Raw genomic sequence first — 5,000 nt, 5'->3', positions numbered from 1 at the left:
AGACCTGTTGTCCCCGGCTGGCCTTAGCCGACAGCCGCCTCGCCCGTGGGTAGACCTGCTGTCCCCGGTCGGCCTCCGCCCCCTGGCGGCTGAGCCCTCTGGCGTGCGCTTGGCTGAGGAGCCGTCCTCGATCGGACGCGCAGCACCCCCGCGGCCCGGGCCCGCGAGCCCGTGCGAGGCGGGCGGCCCGCACGACCGGCAGGCTCGTGCCCGCTCCAGGGGGGCGCGCGCAGCGGCTCGCACGCGCCCTTTCCTCCCGAAAGCCGGGAGGCGAAGGCGGCCGACTTTCGCCGCCAGCCGGACGCACGCCCGCCCCCCCCCCCCCCCACCTCCCCCCCCCCCCCCCCCCACCCCCCCCCCCCCCACCCCCGCAGACAGCCTGCCCGCCTCCCGCTGCCCCGACCGAAAGGGAAGGAGAGAGGCCTTTGGGCGCCGGCGGCACTGCCGCCGCCCCCGTGGCCCGAGCGACGGCGGCCCGGCTCCCGGCTCGATTGCCGCATCGCTCGCTCCCTTCGGCCGCTCTCCCCGCTGCCGTCCTGCCGCGGGCTGGGCCGGGGCCAGGGGTGAGCGGGAGGGAAGGAAGGAACGCCATCAAACCAAAAGGCTCGGCGAGAGACGAACAGAAAGTTTCCCGGAAAAAGGGACGGTGCGCTAGGCATCCCGCCACCGCCCGCCCGCCCCGCCCCGCCTCTGCAGCAGGCTCTCGCCCTGCTGGCCGAACCTCCCGGCTGCCTCGGTGTCGGCCGGCTCCTCGCCCGCCCGCCCGCCCGCCCGCCGCTGCCGCTGCCGCTGCCGCTGCCGCTGCCGCTGCCGCTGCCGCTGCCGCTGCCGCTGTGCAAACAGGCCGATGGGAGCCCGGGGTGGGGGGGGAGAGGGCTTGAAAAGTCTGAAGGTGGCGCCAGGGCGTCTGAGGGGGGGAGGGCGGGGCGGCCCCAACCGTCATTGGGCGGAGGCCGGGAAAGTCTGCAGGCGGCAGCAGGGAGTCTGGGGGGGAGGGGGGGTGAGGGCGGGGCGGCCCCAACCGTCATTGGGCGGAGGCGAGGAAAGTCTGCAGGCGGCAGCAGGGAGTCTGAGGGGGGCAGGGCGGGGCGGCCCCCCAACCGTCGTGGCTGGCCGGGGGGGCGGCCGCGACAGGCAGGGCAGGGACCAGGGCAGGGACCAGGGCAGGCGCGGGGACGGGGACGGGGACGGGGACGGGGACGGGGAGAGAGGGCACGCGAGAGGGCGCGTGCCTATGGGCGGGGGGGGGCGGTGTGGTGCTCTGAGAGAGCGGCATCGGGATGTGAGTGCGTGGAGCGGGTGTGTGTCCCCGTGTCTGTCTGTCGCTCTCTGTGCGGACAAGGGCCGGCGGCTTCGTGGTGCCGGCCACGGGCGCCTCGCCACCGAGCCCCCGCGGCCCCCCAGAGCCACGCCGAGTGCTGAAGACCTCTGCGGACCGTGAAAGAACCCGTCCGAAAGCGGCCGCCCGTGTGCCGGCGGCGGCTGCCCCGCCGCCGCCGCCGCCGCCGCCGCCTCCTCTCCCCGTGGGCGGGGCGGGGCGGGTCGAGCCGAGTCGCGGCGTGGGGGGGGGCGGGCAGAAACCCAAGAAAAGCCAAAACCAAACCAAACAAACGACAAAAGAAAAAAACAAACAGACGGAAAAAAACAAAACAAACAAAACCCCACCAAACCAACCCCGGGGGGGGGAACCAAAACCAAACCCAACAATAAAAGCCCCCCAAAGAAACACCAAAAAAAGCCCCCACCAGCCCACCAACCGAACCACAAGCCACAAGCCCCACGCCCACTCCCCCCCCAAAAAGCCCCGAGATCTAGCATCAAACAAAAGCAAAGCAAAGCAAAGCAAAGCAAGGCAAGGCAAAGCAAAGGAAAAACAACAACAACAATACCAACCAGAAAACCCCCCACACACAAAACCCCCCCCCAAGAAAAAAATCCAAAAGAGAAAAAGCCCCAACCAAACAAAACCAAACAAAACCAAACAAAACCAAACCCAACCAAAAAAAAAAAAAAAAAAAAACAAAAAAAAAAAAAAAAAACAAAAGCAAAAACAAAAACAACCAACAAAACCCAAAACCAAAAACCACCCCCACAACGCCCACCAAAAAAAAAAAAAGCCTCCAAAAACCCCAAAACCTCGAAAATATGAATTGGTCTTAGAAATGGGGGGGGGGGGGGGGGGGGGGCGGGGAAGGGGGCTTCATTGAGTGGGACAGGGCTGATAGAGCCGTCCGGCTCCGGGGCGTTACGAGGCCGTGAGCTGCCCCCGGCTGTGCAGGCTTGGCGGGGTCAGCGAGGCGCCCGAACCCCGGGCGGCGAGCGGAGAACAACAGGTCTACCCTAGCTCTGCAAGGACACCAGGTCTACCCCCGGCTTCGGGAGGGCAGCCAACAGGTCTACCCCGGCTTCGGGGAGCCAACAGGTCTACCCCGGCTCCGGGAGGGGACACCAGGTCTACCCCGGTTCCGGGAGGGCAGCCAACAGGTCTACCCCGGCTTCGGGAGGGGACACCAGGTCTACCCCGTCTTCGGGAAGGGAGCCAACAGGTCTACCCCCGGCTTCGGGAGGGGCCACCAGGTACTACCCCGGCTTCGGGAGGGGACAACAGGTCTACCCCGGCTTCGGGAGGGGACACCAGGTCTACCCCGTCTTCGGGAAGGGAGCCAACAGGTCTACCCCCGGCTTCGGGAGGGGACACCAGGTCTACCCCGGCTTCGGGAACGGACACCAGGTCTATCCCGGCGCCGGAGAGGACGCCAGGTCTACCCCGGCTCCCCGGGAGACACCAGGTCTACCCCGGCTCCGCGCCCGCCCAGGCTCGGCGCGGTCCCCGGGCGGCGGGCGCTGACGGATGACAACAGGTCTACCTCGTTCCGAAGGGACTTGGTCACATTTCGGCCGGCGCCGGGTAGACCTGTTGTCTCAGCCGGCTCCGGAAGTTCACCAAGGGGTCGCTGTTTTCGGCCGCCTCCCGCTACGTCATGCTAGGAGGCGGCCTGCGGCGGCGCTCCTTCCCGGTCGATTTTCATCGGTCCTCTTGGAGGCGCCGGCGGCCTTGGACTTATCTGTCCGTACTATGGGAGCGAGGTGACGGGCCGCGTCCCCGCAGGCAGGGTTCTCCGCGCCTGTGTCCGATGGCGGTGGGCTGGATTGGCCGCGCGTGCCGGTGGCGCCAGGGTTGGAGAGCACGCCGCCTAACCGAGGAACGAGTCGCGTGGCTTTGTTCCCGGTTCCGTCCGTGGTTGCCCCAGCGAGGTTTGGCGCAGTGTGGAGGGCCCCGAGGGAGAGAGATGTGGTGCGACCGATCGTGGGGCGCGAGAGAGACGTGTGTGGAGCCCGAAAGGGGCCGGTCCCCGCGGAGCCGAGAGAGAAGAGACCGAGGGCGAGCCGGGGGAAAGGGGCCGGTCCCCGCGGAGCCGAGAGAGAAGAGACCGAGGGCGAGCCGGGGGAAAGGGGCCGGTCCCCGCGGAGCCGAGAGAGAAGAGACCGAGGGCGAGCCGGGGGAAAGGGGCCGGTCCCCGCGGAGCCGAGAGAGAGAGACCGAGGGCGAGCCGGGGGAAAGGGGCCGGTCCCCGCGGAGCCGAGAGAGAGAGTCGAAAAGCCGTGTGAGAGCCCCTCGCTGGCCGAGGTGAGGTGGAGAAAAGCCGTGAGCGTGTCCCGCTCCGGCCCGGCCCGGTGGCGGGCGAGGCGGCGGCGCCTCGTCCCTTGTGTGTGGCTCGGCCTTAAGCCGGGGCCCCGCTCGGCGGGCGCCTTTTAATTTTTTTCTATTTTGTTTTATTTCCCCCCCCGGCAGTCGGAGGGTGGACGCGGCTGGGGTTTTTCCTGGCCCTTGCTCCGAGAGCCCCGAGGATGGCCCGCTCGGCCGAGGTGGCGGCGTCCCGTCCCCCGCTCCCGACCTGTTTGCCAGCGTGTCCGTGTCGGAAGGGCGGCGGGGGACGCGCAGTGGGACGCGCGGCCTGGCCTCGGCCTGCTGCGTCGCTTGAGGGGCTCGGCGACGGCAGTCGCCCGATGAGCCGGGGTGGCGCCACCGCCGTCCCCGGCCTGTGGGTTTTTTTTTTTTTTTTGTTTTTTTTTTGTTTCGGCGTTGTCCCCCTTCCTCGGCCTTAAGCCGGGGACCCGCGTAGCGGGCGGATTTTTCCAGGGGCAGAGGCCGGCCGCGGTGGCCGGCCTTGCCCTAGCACGGACCCGGAGCCCGACAGAGAGCCCCCCGGCATGTCGAGGGCGAGGCGGCGGCGCCTCGTCCTACCTCGCTTTGCGGGTGGTGCGGCTGAGCCGCTTCCGCCAGGGCAGGCTGGGTTTCCACCGGGGGTCCGTTCACGTTGCCTTTTTTTTTTTGTTAGCGAGCCGGCGTGCGGGCGGAGTGGGGGCTGCCCGGCCGGCCGTCGTTGACGGTCCCCCCCCCCCCCCCCCCTTTCCGGCGGCCTTAAGCCGCGGCACCCGAGAAGCCGCGCGACAAAGGTGCGCGGGCCACGCAAGCCAAGGTGTGCAGAGAGAGAGAGAGCGAGAGAGAGAGGGGCGAGATGCCGGTGGGTCGCCCCTCGGCCCGGGCCCGCGGCCCCTGTGGTTAGCACGGGTCCGTTGCCGAACGCGCGCGCCATGTGCCTTTTTATCGTGCCGTCCCCGCCCGGCTTTTTTTTTTTTTTTTTTTTTTTTGCCGGAGGGGAAGCCGACTGCCGCGTGGCGGGTGAAAGCCGGTGGCCCCGTGGGCACGGTCGGTGGCACTTTTCTCGCACGCTGGGATGGCTTCCCCGGGCGAAGGGGCCGAGTCCCCCAGCCCGGGCGGTCCCGTCCTGCTGTTGCCCCGCTAAGGGAACCCGTTGTCGGGTGGCGGCACCCCCCCGTGCTCCTGTTGTGCCGTGACCGGCCCGCCGGCGTCGGCGGCCTCAGGCACGTTCAGTCCCGGGAGGCTCGGCGGCGCCAAGCCGCAGGAGGAGGAAGAGAGAGAGAAGGGCAGACCGAGAGAGCCTCTCGGGGACGGGGCCCTGGTCACGGTTTGCGCG

Source organism: Passer domesticus, chromosome 26, assembly GCF_036417665.1.
Source record: "Passer domesticus isolate bPasDom1 chromosome 26, bPasDom1.hap1, whole genome shotgun sequence".
Taxonomy (NCBI): domain Eukaryota; kingdom Metazoa; phylum Chordata; class Aves; order Passeriformes; family Passeridae; genus Passer; species Passer domesticus.
The sequence above is the reverse complement of the archived record's forward strand: the minus strand, read 5'-3'. Positions refer to the sequence as shown.